This window comes from Pituophis catenifer, unplaced genomic scaffold (assembly GCF_029215685.1).
Source record: "Pituophis catenifer annectens isolate HBS135680 unplaced genomic scaffold, rPitCat1.0.hap2 SCAF_2, whole genome shotgun sequence".
Lineage (NCBI taxonomy): Eukaryota > Metazoa > Chordata > Lepidosauria > Squamata > Colubridae > Pituophis > Pituophis catenifer.
Genome location: NW_027256882.1, coordinates 31,211,170 through 31,232,584, shown reverse-complemented (window position 1 = coordinate 31,232,584; position 21,415 = coordinate 31,211,170). Strand labels below are relative to the sequence as shown.

General features: G+C 42.6%; 1 protein-coding gene and 1 pseudogene across 2 annotated transcripts in view; both read left to right on the top strand.

Moving 5' to 3' along the window:
- Positions 1 to 430: 430 nt before the first annotated feature.
- On the top strand, positions 431 to 14,554 carry LOC139310065 (zinc finger protein 850-like; annotated as a pseudogene).
- Positions 9,521 to 21,415, top strand: part of LOC139312035 (zinc finger protein 268-like) — a 26,888-nt gene continuing 14,993 nt past the window's right edge. Inside the window, exon 1 of one of the 2 annotated variants that reach the window (XM_070936558.1) lies at positions 9,521 to 9,575. The gene's annotated coding sequence lies outside the window, so the exon portion shown is untranslated. Of the gene's footprint in view, positions 9,576 to 18,575; positions 18,636 to 21,415 lie in introns of those variants that run through there. The other variant, XM_070936559.1, reaches the window with a different exon arrangement.

Genomic DNA, 21,415 nt, shown 5'->3' with positions numbered 1-21,415 from the left:
GTTACTAATTTAACAGCTGCAGTGATTCAGTTAACAAATGTGGCAAGAAAGGTTGTAAAATGGGACAAAATTCACTTAACAACTGTCTCACTTAGCAACAGAAATTTTGGGCTCAGTCACGGTCATAAATCAACGACTACTTGTATGCAGGTGACCAGGGCATAATTGACCGTAACCAGGTTCTGCAGATCCAGGAACAACCAAAACTGGCTCTCAAGTGAATCAGTAATAAAAATGTTAAAATGTAGGAATCTTTAGATCAGCTTCCAGCCTGCAAACTAGTGACCTCCAAGTGTTTTGCCCAAGCAGCCTGGGAATTCTCAAGGCTGAAATCTTAGTAAGTCTGGAAATTGGGAAGGCGGCTCTAGTGAGCACGGAGCGTAATAGACAGAGAGGATGATAGCATCTTCTATTAAGAGCCAGCAAGCACCCAGCTAATCTGATGAAGCTAGAGCTCGGACGATCTAGCTATTGCTGGCTAGATGGCGCTCTATGGTTAGGCCATAAGCGCGCCTGGATAGTGGCAAATAAGAGTAGAAAGCGCCTGTAGCTGAACAGAAAGGAATTGAGACCATAGAGTCGCGGATGGCTAGTGAGACGAAAGCGCCGAGGAACCTCGTCTTCCGGCCTCCTAACGGAGGGGAGCGGTGGCGGCTGGACTTTCTCCTGGGTCGAAGCGGCGGCTGGAAGGTGAGTGGAGGGCAGGTGGGCGGAGAGGCCGGGAGCAAGTCGGGCTCTTCGGTTCGCTCCACGTTGTAGCAGCAGATCAACAACTACGCGGAAATACGTCTCCTCCTGCATATCCCCCCCCCACCCGCCCAATTTTATTCCCCCGCCCAGAGCTTCACCTTCTAAGTTGCCTGCAAGTTTCTGTTGCTGGGGAGATTTCAACTACACCGTCGCTTTAGGGTCGATTCCGGGTGTTTTTTATGATCCTCTTGTTCTGCTTGCAAGGGAGGAAGTTCACGGGCAACACCGGTACTTCAAATCTTGCAGAGGCTTCGCCGTCGCAGGATCAGAATAGAGCTGGAAGGGACCTTGGAGGTCTTCTAGTCCAGCCCCGGACTCTCAAGCAGGAGATCCTATAATACCATTTCAGGCAAGTGATTGTCCAGCCTCTCCTTAAAAAACCGCTAGTGATGAAACACGCACAACTTCTGAAGGCAAAGCTGTTCCACTGGCTAATTGTCCTCACTGTTAGGAAGCTTCTCCTTAATTCCAGGTTGTTTCTCTCATTGGTTAGTTTCCATCCAGTGTTTCTTGTCCTGCCTTCTGGTGCTTTGGAGAGTAAGTTTCCCCCTTCTTTGTGGCAGCCTCTGAAATACAGGAATACTGCTGTCATGTTACTCCTAGTCCTTTTTTCCCTCTAGACTAGCCATAGCCAAATCCTCCAACTGTTTTTCATGTTTTAGCCTCCAAAAGAAAGTTGCTCCTCTCTGCACTTTTTCCCAAAGTGTCAACATCTTTTATGTAATGTGATGATCAAAACTGGATGCAGTATTCCAGGTGTAGTCTTACTGAAGTTTTATAATTTGGTACTAATACTTCACGTGATTTTGATTCTATGCCTCTGTTTATACAGCCAAGGATTGTATTAGCTTTTTTGGCTGCTGCCTCACACACTGCTGCCTCACATTTAAATGATTGTCCACTAAGACTCCAAGGTCCCTCTCACAGTTACTGTTTTGGAGCCAGGTTTCACCTAATCTATACTTGTACCTTTTTTTTCCTGGGTCTGTTTTTCCCCCTTTTTTGAAGATGGGCCTCACATCAGCTCCTTTCCAATCGTCGGGTAGTTCCCCAGTGCTGCAAGATTTTTTAAAGATATGATACAATGGTTCTGAGATAACATCTGCTAGCTTTTTCAGAACTCTGGGATATAATCCATCAGGTAATTTATATTCAGCAATGTCAAACGGGTTCTCTTACCTTTTTCTCATTTCAATTTTTATTTCTAGCCTGTCTTTTTACAGTTATATTTATGGTAGGTTGGGCAATAGGTTTTTTGTGCATCATCTTTAGAAGAGACTTCCCTCCAGGACAACAGGCCTGCACACCAATTTGATGCAGCATGTGGCGTATGGTCTGAGCACTGATAGGCTGACCCCCCCCACCCCTTCAACCTCTGCAGCAATGCTGGCAGCATTCATACATCTACTTCCCAAATCCAACCTCTGGATATGACACTGAGCACGGGCACTCAGATTCTTTGGTTGACGATGGTGAGGCCAATTCTAAGTGGAACCTGTCCTGTTAAACCACTGTATGGTCTTGGCCACCGTGCTGTAGCTAAGTTTCAGGGTCTTGGCAATCTTCTTATAGCCTAGGCCATCTTTATGTAGAGCAACAATTTGTTTTTTTAGATCCTCAAAGAGTTCATTGCCATGAGGTACCATGTTGACCTTCCAGTGACCAGAATGAGAGAGTGAGAGAGGGATAACACCAAATTTAACACACCTGTTCTCCCTTCACACCTGAGACATTGTAACACTAATGGGTCACATGACACCAGGGAGGGAAAATGGCTATTTGGGCCCCATTTGGACATTATTACTTAGAGGTGTACCCACTTTTGTTGCCAGTGGTTTACGCATTGCTTTGTGTTGCGTTAGCACATTTCCACTGTTATACAAGCTGTATAGTCACTATTTTACATTGTAACCAAGTGTCATTTCTTCAGTGTTGTCACATGAAAAGATATACTTAAATATTTACAAAATGTGAGGGGGTGTACTCACTTCTGTGATATACGGTGTGTACTAATATTTCAAATTCACCCTGTTTATTCCCTAAGCTTTTAGCGTTAGTGTATGGGCGTTTCTTCCGTTAATGCTCACATACTATACCTATTTCATTTTGTAGACAGAAAATACACATGGATTTTCTACATACATACATATGGTACACACAGATGGAGCGGTGTGTTTCTGTCTATTTTGCGAATATATGTGTATCTCTGTTCCTATCCTTTGTATTTCCAGGTATCTATATGATTATAATAATTCGCATTGCTGACAATTTGTGGTTTGCGCGAGTCAACATTAGAATTTCATGATTATGTGAAGATTTGAACGTAGTCTTTTATGTGCCATAATGAATGGCAGTGGTTAATTTACAGTTTGGCATGTTTGCTTTTTCAGTGTTATGTATGTTTTTTTTCTTGTTTTCACACCTTGCAACTATATTATAAAGAGTAATTAAAGTATCTCTTTTATGTGAATCTTATAGGCAAAGGGAATGCCAAGAGGAGCCTTTTGGACGGCAGAGAATCAGAAGTAGCTTTAAAAAGGAAAGCGAATCCGGAATATCTGGTAAACAACGTCTTTTCCCTTTCCTCCAGAATACCACAAAACTCTTCTCTTTCCCCAGCCAGTAAGAGACAAGAGAGAAAAAAATAGGAAAAGAGTTTTGCGCCAATAAACAATTATTATATGTGGAACTCAAGAAAACATTTTATGAAAAATAAAGGTGGAACACTTTCAGATTCAGAAAAAGAGGAAATATCTATAAGTCTGTGGGGAGGAAGAGCTCATTCCAGACAATAATGCAGGGTCACCCTGTGAGGAAACAAACAGCTTGAACCATTCCAGAAGAGATCACAAATATTTTTGACCACCTCAAGAATCTAAGGCTATCAGTGGTGGAAAAGCTCCATAGATATGCATATAGTGGGAAAAACACAGATTGCAAAGTAGAGCTGATTATGCATCAAAGGATCCTCACAGGTGAAAAACCATACGGATGCTCTGAATGTGGCAAAGTCTTTCGCTACACTTCTCAACTTATTGAGCATAAAATAACCCATACTGGAGAAAAGCCCTACCAGTGCCCACAGTGCAACAAAAAGTTTAGTAAGCATGCCAACCTGGTGAGACATCAGAGGACACACACTGGAGAGAAACCATTTGAGTGTCCCGATTGTGGGAAAAGTTTCAGTCAGATCTCTTACCTGGTGATACACCAGAGGACACACACAGGAGAGAAAGCATATGAGTGTCCAGATTGTGGGAAATGTTTCAGTAACAATTCCAACCTGGTGATACACCAGAGAACTCACACAGGAGAGAAACCATATGAGTGTCCGGATTGTGGGAAAAGTTTCAATCAGAACTCTTATCTGGTGATACACCAGAGAACTCACACGGGCGAGAAACCATATGAGTGTCCGGATTGTGAGAAAAGTTTCAAAAATAATTATAACCTGGTGAGACACCAGAGGACTCACACTGGGGAGAAACCCTTTGATTGTCCTGATTGTGGAAAAAGTTTCAGTCAGAATTCTGACCTGGTGATACACCAGAGGACTCACACGGGTGAGAAACCATATGAGTGTCCGGATTGTGGAAAAAGTTTCAAAATTAATTCCAAACTGGTGATACACCAGAGGACTCACACAGGAGAGAAACCATATGTGTGTCTATACTGTGGGAAAAGTTTCAGTCTAAACTCTTACTTGGTGATACACAAGAGGACACACACTGGAGAGAAACCATATGAGTGTCCAGTTTGTGGGAAAAGTTTCAATCAACATTGTAACCTTGTGCAACACCAAAGTACTCACACAGGAGAGAAGCCATATGAGTGTGCGGATTGTGGGAAAGCGTTCAGTTGGAATTCTGACCTGGCGAGACACAAGAGGACTCACACAGGAGAGAAGCCATATGAGTGTCCAGATTGTGGGAAAACCTTTAGTCGTAATTCCTACTTGGTTATACACCAGAGAACTCACACTGGGGAAAAACCGTATGAGTGTACAGATTGTGGGAAAAGTTTCAGTAATAAGTCTAATCTTCTTAAACACCAGAGGACTCACACAGGAGAGAAACCATATGAGCGCCCAAAGTGTCAGGAAAGTTTCAGTTGGAATTCCCACCTGGTGGAATAATAGGGAACTGACACAAAAGAGGAGCCCTTTGAATGTCCCAATTGTGGGAAAGCTTTCACAAGTAGGTTTAATCTAATAAATCATGTCAGTTTACACACAGATCAAAAGCCATTCAGATGCTCAGTCACAATTCTACTATTATTAAAGACAAGAGTACTCATACAGGAGAAAAACCATCAGCTTTCTGATTGGAAGGAAAGCTTGATGGGATCTTAGAAAACTTTTAAGAGTTCACGAAGATAAAGGTAAAGGTTTCCCTCGCACATATGTGCTAGTCATTCCCAACTCTAGGGGGCGGTGTTCATCTCTGTTTCAAAGCCGAAGAGCCAGCGCTGTCCGAAGACGTCTCCGTGGTCATGTGGCCGGCATGAGTAAACGGCAAATGCACACAGAACGGAATGCAAGGATATACATTGCTTGTTTTCATCTTGCTGGATTATTTTCAGCCAAAGATCCAAGTTTATTTAGACATGAGAGACTGAACGAGAAGAAATGCTCAGACACGATATTTGCTTGCAAAAATCAATGAATTAGTAAATGAGAATTAGGATTTCAACAAGAGTTTTCTGAAAGCATAGAAAGAAACTAAATATAACTATGTATAATTAGAATTTTCCTAAGGCATCAAACCATTCTTATTGTATCCAATTTGATATATTACAGAAAGATACGAATCCTGGAGGTGTAATGGTTAGAATGTACTATTGCAGAGACAGTAACCATTCCAAGATACTGGTAGTCCTTGAGTTACAACCATTCATTTAATGACCATTCAAAGTTACAACGTCACTGAAAAAAGTGAGTTATGACCCTTTTTCATACTTAGGACCATTGCAGCATCAACATTCAGATGCTTGGCAACTGATGGTTGCAATGTCCTGGCGTTATGGGATCCCCTTTTGTGACCTTCTGACAAGCCAAATCAATGGGGAAGCCAGATTCACTTAACAACTGTGTTACTAATTTAACAGCTGCAGTGATTCAGTTAACAAATGTGGCAAGAATGGTGATAAAATGGGACAAAACTCATTTAACAACTGTCTCGTTTAGCAACAGAAATTTTGGGCTCAATTGTGGTTGTAAGTTGAAGACTACCTGTAATAAAAACAGTTGCCTTGCCCCGCCTGGATACTAATATTCTGCAGTAATATTTCTAAAGATACATTATTTCATGAGAGTCATTCATTTTGTGATGATAGGCCCTAATTGCCCCTCTGCGTGGACTATTTGCTGTAGTTAATTGATGAACTTAGTTACTTGGGACTCTGAGATGGATGGCATACAAATTTATTTGCTGCAGCCAGCAACAATCTCCAATCGACCAGTGCGTTCCCACAGACAGGGCTTCCTTAGGGTGCCGTCTGCCAGACAATGTCAGCTGGCGACCCCCAGGGGGAGAGCTTTCTCTGTGGGCGCACCCACCTTTTGGAACCAACTTCCTTTGGATGGCCCCTGACCTTCACTCGTTTCGCCGTGATTTGAAGACCTGGTTATTTCGTAGCCTGGACTGATGGGGGGGGGGGTTCCTAATAGTTTTTAAATTGATTTTAAATTGTTTAATTCGGACTTTTTAATTTAATAGTGTATTAATGTTATTGTGTATTTTACTGTTGTGAGCCGCCCTGAGTCCATTGGAGATAGGGCAGCATATAAATCACATTAAACTTAAACTTAAACTTAATAAGTAAATAAATGTGAATATACTTAGAATGCAGACGGACAAATGCACAATAAGTATTTTGTGGTTCTTTGGTTCTTTGAAAATATGAAATGCCTTCATTTCATGTAAAATATAAATAATATACAGATGTGGATACTTTTTAATGACTGTGTTTTAAATATTTCTAGAAATGTCTTCCTCAAAGAAAAGTCTAAATAATGTTGGTTGTCTGTTCCACTACAGTTTAATTCTTGTTCTCCAGGGTTTTCTCACCTGCAGTTGAAATATTTCAAATGGTGCGATGGAACTCTCACCTCACAATCAGGAGGCTGTGAGTTCTAGCCTAGGTAGAGGCAGATATTTCTCTCTGTACACAATGGGACTATATCTGCTACAAACTCTGCATTGGTGACAGGAAGGGCATCTGGCCAGTAAACACTCAGCTCCATTCAGTTGCCCTGACTCCACCCCGCAAGGAATACATTGCAAGGTCATTAAATGATAGAGAAAAAGATAAAGGAATTCCGGGTTAATTGACAGATTTGGGATCTCTAATAACTGCACGCCCTGCATTTTGGGGAACAGACTGGACTCTGCCCAATAGCCAGGTTGGTTGGTATTTGGGAATTATGCAGCTGGTATCCATATTAAGACAGAGACACTGACGGTAGTTTTATATAAATTATTTAATATTTATATTTAAAACAAACAAGGTAGACACATCGCTACATCCTGAGGTAAATCATTAGGTAAATCTCAGAACAGCATACAGAGCACACAGAAGAAAAAGGCGGGAAAAAAGGGAAAGGCCCCCTTTACACCCAGCAACCAATCATAATGTAGACAGCCTCATGCAGGATCCCACACTGTTCAACCAATCAACTCTCACTGGGTGTTCTGGTCCACTATGCACTTTACTGTTCCAGCTTTTAAATTAAATATCTGAAGAGCTGGTCTCCAAACAGGCTTGAACTGTTGGCATGAAATGTTGCTTAGAGAGTTTCTGTTTAGAAATCTATCTAGCCAATCTTGCTTCTTTCAACATCTTCCCCTCAGGACACCAAAACAACTAGACACAAAGATACTTTCTTCCCTCATGCCACCACTCTACTAAACATCCAACTCCTACACTACTGTCTTCAGTGGTGGGTTTCAAAAATTTTTACTACTGGTTCAGGGTGTGTGGCTTAGTGGGCATGGCATGGGAAGTATACTGTAAAATCTCCATTCCTACCCCACTCCAGGGGAAGTATATTGTAAAATCTCCATTCCCTCCCCAATCCAGGGGAATGTTACTGCAAAATCCCCATTTCCTCCTAATCAGCTGGGACTCAGGAGGCAGAGAATAGATGGAGGCGGGGCCAGTCAGAATTTTTACTACTGGTTCTCCAAACTACTCAAACTTTCTGCTACCAGTTCTCCAGAACTGGTCCAAACCTGCTGAAACCCACCTCTGACTGTCTTCTGCCCAAAGGTTTTATGTCTATTATTCTTGTCTTCTTATCCTTCTCATGTTTCCTACTACCTTTTCCTATCAGTATATTATTGATCAATTGTATCTTATGATTTATGATTGCCTTATGATGTATGACTATCACTTTGTATGTACACTGAAAGCGTATGCACCGGAGACCATTTTCTTGTGTGCAAAGCATACTTGGCCAATAAAGAATTGTATTCTATTCTTGCCAATTTTTGATTATTTTTTTTCAAATTCCATGTCTGACTACAAGCACTGAATTGCTCCAAGTCTCTCTGCCTTCATTTTTACACCTTTCGTTTTCCATAAAGATTTATCCAATGGCTTGCTGAAATCCAAGTATTCCATCTGCACAGCATTTTGCTGATCTGGTAATTTAATTGCTTCAATCAAAAAAAGGCAATGAGGTTTGTTTGGAAAAACCTGTTTCTAACAAACCCATCCTGGCTTCTACTAATCACCTTGCTTGTTTATAGGTGTTCACACATTCTCTGCTTGATTATATTTTATCCAGGATTTTTCCAGATATTGATGTCAAAATGATTGGCCTATAATTTCCTAGATCATTTCCCCTATTTTTGTAGTTTGGAATCACATCAGTTCTTTTCCAATACTCTGGTATTTCTCCTGTCTTACATAAACTTTCAAAGATTACATTCCGTGGTTCCAAAATTATATCTAGAATTCTAGGCAATGCTGCAATGCAATGCAATGCAATGTATCTATTTATGATGGTTGCACTGTCCCAGGGTGATGTGCTCATCTTTTGTGATCTTCTGACAAGCAAAGTCAATGGGGACGACAGATTCACTTAGCTTAATTAGTGTTACTAACTTATCAACTGCAGTCATTTGTTTAAGAAATACGGGAAGTCTTAAAATTGTGGAATACTTACTTAAACTAATTTCTCACATAGCAACATAAATGTTGGGCTCAGTCAAGGTCATAAATCAAGGACTACCTGTATGCAGGTAACTAGGGCATGATTGACTGTAACCAGGGTCTGCAGATCCAGGAACAGCCACAACGGGATCTCAAGTGAATCATAAAAATGTTAGGATGTAGAGTTTTTTATCTCCAGTGACAGGCAAATCCTGCTAAAATGCAGGAATCTTTAGATCAGCTTCCAGCCTGCAAACTAGTGACCTCCAGGTGTTTTGGCCAAGCAGCCTGGGAATTCTCAAGGCTGAAATCTTAGTAAGTCTGGAAATTGGGAAGGCGGCTCTAGTGAGCAGGGAGCGTAATAGACAGAGAGGATGATAGCATCTTCTATTAAGAGCCAGCAAGCACCCAGCTAATCTGATGAAGCTAGAGCTCGGACGATCTAGCTATTGCTGGCTAGATGGCGCTCTATGGTTAGGCCATAAGCCCGCCTGGATAGTGGCAAATAAGAGTAGAAAGCGCCTGTAGCTGAACAGAAAGGAATTGAGACCATAGAGTCGCGGATGGCTAGTGAGACGAAAGCGCCGAGGAACCTCGTCTTCCGGCCTCCTAACGGAGGGGAGCGGTGGCGGCTGGGCTTTCTCCTGGGTCGAAGCGGCGGCTGGAAGGTGAGTGGAGGGCAGGTGGGCGGAGAGGCCGGGAGCAAGTCGGGCTCTTCGGTTCGCTCCACGTTGTAGCAGCAGATCAACAACTACGCGGAAATACGTCTCCTCCTGCATATCCCCCCCCCCACCCGCCCAATTTTATTCCCCCGCCCAGAGCTTCACCTTCTAAGTTGCCTGCAAGTTTCTGTTGCTGGGGAGATTTCAACTACACCGTCGCTTTAGGGTCGATTCCGGGTGTTTTTTATGATCCTCTTGTTCTGCTTGCAAGGGAGGAAGTTCACGGGCAACACCGGTACTTCAAATCTTGCAGAGGCTTCGCCGTCGCAGGATCAGAATAGAGCTGGAAGGGACCTTGGAGGTCTTCTAGTCCAGCCCCGGACTCTCAAGCAGGAGAGCCTATAATACCATTTCAGGCAAGTGACTGTCCAGCCTCTCCTTTATAAACCTCCAGGAGGCAAGTGTGTTCACATTTCCAGCGTTCTGGTTGTTAACATATGTGCAGCCCACCTCTGGATAGGGCCCATTGTTCAATTCTCTCAAGATCTTTTTGGATCCTGAGCTTGTCTTCTGGGGTGCTGGCTGTTCCTGCCAGTTTAGTGTCACCTGCAAATTTTATGAATTTTCCTTCAATTCCCTCATCTAAGTTATTTGGGAACATATTGAAGAGTACTGGTCCTAAGACAGAACCTGGTCGTACCCCACTGTTTACTTCCCTCCATGTGGATGTAGTACCATTAAGGACTACTGGTTGAGTAGTTTGTCAGCCAGTTACAAATTCATCTGGTGGTGATGCTGTGTCCCCCACATTTTTCTAGCTTAGCAAGAAGTAGGTTGTAGTCTACATTGTCGCTGGTCTCCTAATTTAGTCAAAGAATGAAATAAGATTGGTTTAGCATGATATGTTTTTAACAAACCCATGCTGGCTACTAGTAATAACTTTATTTATTTCTAGATGTTCACAGACCTGTTTTTTGATTATTTTGTGAATGATACAATGGTTCTGAGATAACATCTGCCATCTTTTTCAGAACACTGGGATGTAATCCATCAGGTGATTTATATTGATCAATGTCAGACGGGGTTCTCTTACCATTTTCTTATGTTAATTTTTATTTCGAGTCTGTCTTTTGCAGATATATATATTATATATATAATATATATAATTTGATTTATATGCCGCCCTTCTCCGGAGACTAAGGGCGGCTTACAATGTGTTAAGCAATAGCCTTCATTCTTTTGTATATTTTATACAAAGTCAGCTTATTGCCCCCCACAATCTGGGTCCTCATTTCACCTACCTTAGAAAGGATGGAAGGCTGAGTCAACCTTGAGCCTTGGAGAGATTCGAACCAGCAGAAATTGCAGGCAGCTGTGTTAATGACAGGGTGCACTAAACCACTGTACTATCAAGGCTCTTTTTGGTAAGTTGGGCAATAGTTTCATTTTCTGTGAAGACTTAAGCAAAGAATGCAGCTCTGCTTTCTCTCTACTGCCTGTTACTTTCTTGCTATCTTCACTCTTTAGTGAACAAAATGTTTCCTTGACTTTTTTTTTGTTATTTATACATTGAAAGAAACATATTTTTATTGTCAATTGACTATTGACTTTTGTTGCAAATCTTTGTTCATTGTGAGCCTTTTTTTTCGTGAGTTCATCTTTGCAGATTCTGGCTATCTGCTGATATTCAGCCTTAGTTATGTATCCCGCTTTCCATTCCTTGTACTTACCTTTTTTGTCTGTCAGTTTATCAGAGAGATCTTTATGGAATCATGCTGGTTCCTTCTTGGATTTCTTGTTTTTCTTTTTTAGTGGTATTGTGTTGGACTTGGCTGATCATATTTTTCAGTGTATCCCTTTTTTCTTGAGTTGTTTTCCCCTTCAGGATTTTTATCCATGAAATTTTGACTCTCTGAGTTTGTTAAAATCAGCTCTTCTAAAGTTTAAGACATTGATTGGATTATATTCTATTGCTTGTGTTTGCATTGTATTGAATTCCAGTATGACGTGGTTACTTTCACCCAAGGTTCCAGCACCTTCAACCCCTCCTATCACTTCTTCTCTATTAATAAGAATTAGGTCCAGTATAGTTTTTCCTCTAGTTCCCTCCTCTACTCTTTGGATGACAAAGTTGTCAGCTAAGTTGGTTAGGAATCTGCTCGCTCTCCCACTTGCTGCTGAGTTTGTCTCCCAGTTGGTATCAGGGTAGTTAAAGTCTCCTGTTACTACTGTGGTATGTTTCCTACATACAATTGTTAATTGACTAGCAAAGAGTCCGTCTATTTCTTCCACTTGGTTGCTTGGCTTGTAGTATATTTCTATAACAATGTCATTTTTCTTTCCTTTTATATTGGCCCATATGGATTCCAGGAGGTTTTCATCCTTGGTATTGTGTATTTCTGTAGCGATATAGTGAACTTTTATATATAATGCAACTCCACCTCCTCTTTTGTTAGATTTGTTTCTCTTGAATACTTTGTATCCCTCTATCAGGACATTCCAGACATGAGTTTCATCCCACCAAGTTTCAATAATGGCAACTATATCATATCTGCCTTCATGTACTAATACTTCAAGTTCCCCCTGTTTGTTCCCTAAACTTTCAGCATTAGTGTATGGGTGTTCCTTCTGTTAATGCTCACATACTGTACCAATTTCATTTTGTAGACAGAAAATACACATGGATTGTCTACATACATACATATGGTACACACAGATAGAGGGGTGTGTTTCTGTATTTTTTTTGAGCATATGTGTATCCGTGTTCCTATCCTCAGTATTTCCAGGTACTTTGCAGTCCTGACAATCTGTGATTTGCATGAGTTAACAATAGAATTGTTGTGAATATTTGAACTTAGTCTTTTATGTGTTATAGTGAATGGCAGTGGTTAATCTGGCAGTTTGGCCATGTTTGCTCTTTCATTGTTATGTATGCTTTTTTCTTGTTTTCACATCCTGCAACCGTACTATAAAGAGTAATTAAAGTATCTCTTTTATGTGAATCTTATAGGCAAAGGGAATGCCAAGAAGAGCCTTCTGGACGACAGAGAATCAGAAGCAGCTTTAAAAAGGAAAGCAAATCTAGAACATCTGGTAAAAGTCTTTTCCCTTTCCTCCAGAATACCAGAAAACTCTTCTCCTTCCCCAGCCATTAAAAGACAAGAGAGAGAAAAATAGGAAAAGAGTTTTGTGCCAATAAACAATTATTGTATGTGGAACTCAAGGAAACATTAAATGAAAAATAAAGGTGGAACATTTCCTGATTCAGAAAAAGAGGAAATATCTAGAAGTCTGTGGGGAGGAAGCACTCATTCCAGACAATAATGCAGGCCTCATCCTGTGAGGAAACAAACAGCTTGAACCATCCAAGAAGAGATCACAAATCAGTGGCAGAAAAGCTCCACACATATGTATATTGTGAGAAAAGCACAGATTGCAAATCAGAGCTGATTATGCATCAGAGGATCCACACTAGTGAAAAACCATACGGATATCCCAAATGTGGCAAAGTCTTTTGCTACACTTCCCAACTTATTCAGCATAAAAGAACCCATAATGGAGAAAAGCCCTACCAGTGCTCACAGTGTCCCAAAAAGTTTAGTAAACATGCCAACCTCGTGATACACCAGAGGACACACAGCGGAGAGAAACCATATGAGTGTTCAGATTGTGGGAAATATTTCAGTAAGAATTCCAACCTGGTGATACACCATAGGACTCACACAGGAGAGAAACCATATGAGTGTGTATACTGTGGGAAAAGTTTCAGTCAGAACTCTTACCTGGTGATACACCAAAGAACTCATACGGGCGAGAAACCATATGAGTGTTCGGATTGTGGGAAAAGTTTCAATAATAACTCTAACCTTGTGAAACACCAGAGGACTCACACTGGTGAGAAACCATATGAATGTCCAGTTTGTGGGAAAAGTTTCAGTTGGAATTCTGACCTAGTGAGACACCAGAGAACTCACACAGAAGAGAAACCATATGAATGTCCAGTTTGTGGGAAAAGTTTCAATCATAATTGTAGCCTTTTGCAACACCAAAGTACTCACACAGGAGAGAAACCGTATGAGTGTGCAGATTGTGGGAAAGCTTTCGGTTGGAATTCTGACCTGGTGAAACACCAGAGGACTCACACAGGAGAGAAACCATATGTATGTACAGATTGTGGGAAAAGCTTTAGTCATAATTCCTACTTGATTATACACCAGAGAACTCACACTGGGGAGAAACCATATGAGTGTCCAGATTGTGAGAAAAGTTTCAGTAATAATTCTAATCTTCTGAAACACCAGAGGACACACACAGGAGAGAAACCATATGAGTGTCTATACTGTGGGAAAAGTTTCAGTCAGAACTGTAGCCTGGTGATACATCAGAGGACTCACACAGGCGAGAAACCGTATGAGTGTCTGGATTGTGGGAAAAGTTTCAAAATTAATTCCAAACTGGTGATACACCAGAGGACTCACACAGGAGAGAAACCATATGTGTGTCTATACTGTGGGAAAAGTTTCAGTCTAAACTCTTACTTGGTGATACACAAGAGGACACACACCGGAGAGAAACCATATAAGTGTCCAGTTTGTGGGAAAAGTTTCAATCAACATTGTAACCTTGTGCAACACCAAAGTACTCACACAGGAGAGAAGCCATATGAGTGTGCTGATTGTGGGAAAGCTTTCAGTTGGAATTCTGACCTGGTGAAACACCAGAGGACTCACACAGGAGACAAACCATATGAGTGTCTATACTGTGGGAAAACCTTTAGTCGTAATTCCTACTTGGTTATACACCAGAGAACTCACACTGGGGAGAAACCATATGAGTGTACAGATTGTGGGAAAAGTTTCAGTAATAAGTCTAATCTTCTTAAACACCAGAGGATTCACACAGGAGAGAAACCCTATTAATGTCCGAATTGTGAGAAAGCGTTCATTTCTGACCTGGTGAGACACCAGAGGATTCATACAGGATGAGTTACTGGATTGTGGGAAAATTTCAGTTGGAATTCCCACCTGATGGAATAATAGGAAACTGACACAAAAGAGGAGCCCTTTGAATGTCCCAATTGTGGGAAAGCTTTCACAAGTAGGTCTAATCTAATAAATCATGTCAGTTTACACACAGATCAAAAGCCATTCAGATGCTCAGTCACAATTCTACTATTATTAAAGACAAGAGTACTCATACAGGAGAAAAACCATCAGCTTTCTGATTGGAAGGAAAGCTTGATGGAATCTTAGAAAACTTTTAAGAGTTCACGAAGATAAAGGTAAAGGTTACCCTCGCACATATGTGCTAGTCATTCCCAACTCTAGGGGGCGGTGTTCATCTCTGTTTCAAAGCCGAAGAGCCAGCGCTGTCCGAAGACGTCTCCGTGGTCATGTGGCCGGCATGAGTAAACGCCAAAGGGGCACAGAACGGAATGCAAGGATATACATTGTTTGTTTTCAGTTTGCTGGATTATTTTCAGCCAAAGATCCAAGTTTATTTAGACATGAGAGACTGAACCAGAAGAAATGCTCAGACACAAGAGGATTTGCTTGCAAAATTCAATGAATTAGTAAATGAGAATTAGGATTTCAACAAGAGTGTTCTGAAAGCATAGAAAGAAAATAAATATAACTATGTATAATTAGAATTTTCCTAAGGCATCAAACCATTCTTATTGTATCCAATTTGATATATTACAGAAAGATACGAATCCTGGAGGCGCAGTGGTTAGAATGTAGTATAGTAACGGCAGTAACTGTTCCAAGTTACTGGTAGTCCTTGAGTTACAACCACTCATTTAGTGACCATTCAAAGTTATAATGTCACTGAAAAAAGTGAGTTATGACCGTTTTTCATACTTAGGACCATTGCAGCATCAACATTCAGATGCTTGGCAACTGATGGTTGCAATGTCCTAGGGTCATGGAATCCCCTTTTGTGACCTTCCAGCAAGCCAAATCAATTGGGAAGCCAGATTCACTTAACAACTGTGTTACTAGTTTAACAGCTGCAGTGATTTAGTTAACAAATGTGGCAAGAAAGGTCATAAAATGGGACAAAACTCATTTAACAACTGTCTCGCTTAGCAATAGAAATTTTGGGCTCAATTGTGGTTGTAAGTTGAAGACTACCTGTAATAAGAATAGTTACCGTGCCCCGCCTGGATACTAATATTCTGTAGTAATATTTCTAAAGATACATTATTTCATGAAAGTCATTAATTTTGTCATGATAGGCTCTTAATTGCCCCTCAGCCTGGATTATTTGCTGTAGATAATTAATGAATTTATTTACTTGGGACTGTGAGATGGATGGCATACAAATTTAATAAGGAAATAAATATGAATATAGGATGCCGATGGAGAAATGCACATTAAGTATTATTTTGTGGTTCTTTGGTGGTTTGAAAATATATAATAGGTTTTAATGCCTTCATTTCATGTAAAATATAAATAATATACAGATGTGGATATTTTTTAATGACCGTGTTTTAAATATTTCTAGAAATGTCTTCCTCAAAGAAAAGTCTAAATAATGTTGGTTGTCTGTTCCACTACAGTATAATTCTTGTTCTCCAGGGTTTTCTCACTGCAGGTGAAATATTTCAAATGGTGCGATAGAACTCTCACCTCACAATCAGGAGGCTTTGAGTTCGATCCTAGGTAGAGGCAGATATTTCCCTCTGTACACAATGGGACTATATCTGCTGCAAACTCTGCATTGGTGACAGAAAGGGCATCTGGCCAGTAAACACTCAGCTCCATTCAGTTGCCCTGACTCCACCCCACAAGGGATACATTGCAAGGTCATTAAATGACAGAAAAACAGATAAAAGAATTCCAGGTTAATTAACAGATTTGGGATCTCTAATAACTGCAAGCCCTGCATTTTGGGGAACAGACTGGACTCTGCCCAATAGCCAGGTTGGATGGTATTAGGGAATTATGCAGCTGGTATCCATATTAAGACAGAGACACTGACGGTAGTTTTATATAAATTATTTAATATCTATAGAGCAAACAAGGTAGGCACATCACTACATCCTGAGGTAAATTGTCAAGTAAATCTCAGAACAGCATACAGAGCACACAGAAGAAAAAGGCGGGGAAAAAAGGGAAAGGCCCCCTTTACACCCAGCAACCAATCATAATGTAGACAGCCTCATGCAGGATCCCATACTCTTCAACCAATCAACTCTCACTGGTGTTCTGGTCCATTATGCACTTTACTGTTCCAGCTTTTAAATTAAATATCTGAAGAGCTGGGCTCCAAACAGGCTTGAACTGTTGGCATGAAATGTCGCTTAGAGAGTTTCTGTTTAGAATTCTATCTAGCCAATCTTGCTTCTTTCAACATCTTCCCCTCAGGACGCCAAAACAACTAGACATTAAGATAGTTTCTTCCCTCATGCCACCACTCTACTAAACAGCCAACTCCTACACTACTGTCTTCTGTCCATAGATATTTACCCATTTGTTAGGCTGTATTGCTATTATCCTCCTCCTCATCTTATCCTTCTCATGTTTCCTACTACCTTTTCCTATCAGTATATTATGTGATCAATTATTTTATCTTATGACTTATGATTGCCTTATGATGTATGACTATCATTTTGTATGTACACTGAAAGAGTATGCACCAGAGACCATTTCCTTGTGTGCAAAGCACACTTGGCCAATAAAGAATTGTATTCTATTCTTGCCAATCTTTGATTATTTTTTTTCAAATTCCATGTCTGACTACAAGCACTGAATTGCTCTGAATCTCTCTGCTTTCATTTTTACACCTTTCGTTTTCCATAAAGATTTATCCAATGGCTTGCTGAAATCCAAGTATTCCATCTGCACAGCATTTTGCTGATCTGGTAATTTAATTGCTTCAATCAAAAAAAGGCAATGAGGTTTGTTTGGAAAAACCTGTTTCTAACAAACCCATCCTGGCTTCTACTAATCACCTTGCTTGTTTATAGGTGTTCACACATTCTCTGCTTGATTATATTTTATCCAGGATTTTTCCAGATATTGATGTCAAACTGATTGGCCTATAATTTCCTACATCATTTCCCCCATTTTTGTAGTTTGGAATCACATCAGTTCTTTTCCAATACTCTGGTATTTCTCCTACATATTTTTCTTACATCAACTTTCAAAGATTACATTCCGTGGTTCCAAAATTATATCATCTAGAATTCTAGGCAATGCTGCAATGCAATGCAATGCAATGTATCTATTTATGATGGTTGCACTGTCCCAGGGTCATGTGCTCATCTTTTGTGATCTTCTGACAAGCAAAGTCAATGGGGACGACAGATTCACTTAGCTTCATTAGTGTTACTAACTTATCAACTGCAGTCATTTGTTTAAGAAATACAGGAAGAAAAGTCTTAAAATTGTGGAATACTCACTTAAACTAATTTCTCACACAGCAACATAAATGTTGGGCTCAGTCAAGGTCATAAGTCAAGGACTACCTGTATGCAGGTAACTAGGGCATGATTGACTGTAACCAGGGTCTGCAGATCCAGGAACAGCCACAACTGGATCTCAAGTGAATCATTAATAAAAATGTTAGGATGTAGAGTTTTTTATCTCCAGTGACAGGCAAATCCTGCTAAAATGCAGGAATCTTTAGATGAGCTTCCAGACTGCAAACTAGTGACCTCCAGGTGTTTTGGCCAAGCAGCCTGGGAATTCTCAAGGCTGAAATCTTAGTAAGTCTGGAAATTGGGAAGGCGGCTCTAGTGAGCAGGGAGCGTAATAGACAGAGAGGATGATAGCATCTTCTATTAAGAGCCAGCAAGCACCCAGCTAATCTGATGAAGCTAGAGCTCGGACGATCTAGCTATTGCTGGCTAGATGGCGCTCTATGGTTAGGCCATAAGCCCGCCTGGATAGTGGCAAATAAGAGTAGAAAGCGCCTGTAGCTGAACAGAAAGGAATTGAGACCATAGAGTCGCGGATGGCTAGTGAGACGAAAGCGCCGAGGAACCTCGTCTTCCGGCCTCCTAACGGAGGGGAGCGGTGGCGGCTGGACTTTCTCCTGGGTCGAAGCGGCGGCTGGAAGGTGAGTGGAGGGCAGGTGGGCGGAGAGGCCGGGAGCAAGTCGGGCTCTTCGGTTCGCTCCACGTTGTAGCAGCAGATCAACAACTACGCGGAAATACGTCTCCTCCTGCATATCCCCCCCCCCCACCCGCCCAATTTTATTCCCCCGCCCAGAGCTTCACCTTCTAAGTTGCCTGCAAGTTTCTGTTGCTGGGGAGATTTCAACTACACCGTCGCTTTAGGGCCGATTCCGGGTGTTTTTTATGATCCTCTTGTTCTGCTTGCAAGGGAGGAAGTTCACGGGCAACACCGGTACTTCAAATCTTGCAGAGGCTTCGCCGTCTCAGGATCAGAATAGAGCTGGAAGGGACCCTGGAGGTCTTCTAGTCCAGCCCCGGACTCTCAAGCAGGAGAGCCTATAATACGATTTCAGGCAAGTGATTGTCCAGCCTCTCCTTAAAAAACCTCCAGTGATGAAACGCCCACAACTTCTGGAGGCAAGTGTGTTCACATTTCCAGCGTTCTGGTTGTTAACATATGTGCAGCCCACCTCTGGATAGAGCCCATTCTTCAAGTCTCTCAAGATCTTTTTGGACCCTGAGCTTGTCTTCTGGGGTGTTGGCTGTTCCTGCCAGTTTAGCGTCACCTGCAAATTTGTTGAGTTCTCCTTCTATACCCTCATCTACTGTATTTTTCGGTATATAAGACACACCTTTTTACCCCCCAAAAAGGGGTGAAAATCGGGGTGCGTCTTATACACCGAATGCAACCCCGCCCACCTGTCAGCCCCCACCCTTTGGCCATTTTCGGGCTTTAAAGCACTTTCAGGCGGCAGGGAACCGAAGGGAACAGGCACCTGCCTGTTGTGGGCTGGCAAAGGCCTTCAGGTTGAGCCCCAATGCAGACCAGCCCCCGGCCCCACCCCCTCCAGTGCTCAGCCCGGCTTTGCTTCGGCACAGGCCAGGCTCCCTGGGTGCCTTCAGGTAACGCAGAGCTCACCTTCGGCCTTGGAGCCGCGGTCTCAGCAGCTCAAGCAAGCCGAGGAGCCAGCCAGGTCGAGGATCCAGGGGAGGACGGCTTCTGGGCCCTGCTGGGACACTCCTTTCCCAGCAGCGGGGCCCCATGAGGCCCCGGGCGGAGCCACCACGCCCCACCTCGCCTTGAAGGAGCACTGCCTGCCTGCTGCAGCCAGAGCAGAGCGCCCAGCATGCCTAAGGCGGCCTGGACTGAGAGCCCCAGGTAGGGCAGGGCAGAGGACGGCCTCCAGTCCGGGCACACGTCGCCCAGCGCTGCCACTCCCGAAGAGCTCCGCAGCTTGGTTCAGTGCTGCCCGCCCGGCCCAGGGGAGCCCGCGCGGCGGGGCACTCATCTTCCGGGTGGGCGGCAGGAGGGCCGGCCAGCTGGCGGGGAGAGCTGCCTGAGGTCGGGCCAGATCTGCTCAGCACCTCTGTCGCTGCGAAGGACCCACCGGGTGGAGGTCCCGGATTCCTGGGGGCAGCTGTGCAGGCGTGGAGCCGGGCGGGGGATTGATTGACGCAAGAGCCGCGAGTCCCCTCCCTCAAGGACCAGAGATGCCCCCCCTCGGTGCCTGGGATGGGGCAGCAGGGCCCAGGAACTTCTCCGTAAAGTTCCCACTAAACTTTGCAAAAGTCCCCGAGACTTTCGGGCTTGGCGGCTGGACTGGTCTGGCCTGCGAGTTGTTCTCTCGATCCCCCACACACACACACACACAGACCGTCCCGAAGAGGGTTGTTCCTCAGGCTGTGCTCTGTTCCTCCGCCCAGAGCATGCGAGGGGTCTCTTTGGGGGAAAGTGAGTAGTCCCTGCACCTCTTGCTTGCAGGAGGAGGAGGAGGGTGGTGCCACCTTAAATGCTGGTAGGCAGAGGTAGAATACTTTTTTCCTTGTTTTCCTCCCCCAAAATTAAGGTGGGTCTTACACTCCGGTGCGTCTTATACACCAAAAAATACAGTAAGCTATTTGTGAAGATATTGAAGAGTACTGGGCCTAAGACAGAACCTTGTCGTACCCCACTGCTTACTTCCCTCCATGTGGATGTAGTACCATTAAGGACTACTTGTTGAGTACAGTTTGTCAGCCAGCTACAAATTCATCTGGTGGTGATGCTGGCTATCCCACATTTTTCTAGTTTACCAAGAAGTAGACTGTAGTCTACTTTGTCGCTGGTCTCCTAATTTAGTCACTTTATCAAAGAATGAAATAAGATTGGTTTGGCATGATATATTTTAAACAAACTCATGCTGGCTACTAGTTATAACTTTATTTATTTCTAGATGTTCACAGACCTGTTTTTTGATTATTTTTTTCCAGTATCTTTCCGGGTATTGATGTTAGATTGATTGGTTGGTAGTTTCCTGGGTCTGTTTTTTTTTTTTCCTTTTTTGCAAATGGGAACAACATCTGCTCTTTTCCAATCCTCTGGTATCCCCCCAAAAATAGGCAACCAAAGCATCGCCTTCCTGCTCTTTGCAGATGACGCTGTGATCCTCTCCTGGACACCAGTAGGCCTTAAAAGAGCCTTGCGAGCCCTTCTCCAGTACTTTAATTACAATAAACTGGACATAAAAAAGGCCAAACTGTATTCATGGTATCTAAATGGCCACAAAATAGAGCAGGTAACCACCTTCAAATACCTGTGGATGGTCATTCGGGCCAAAGGTTCAAGAAAAGCACATGGAGAATATGCAGCTGCCTTGGGCCAAAGATCAGCGAGCGCCATTCTTAATTTTTTCCACACAAAGGGAGGATACTATGTCCCTGCTGCTATTAAGCCTTTTGTGGC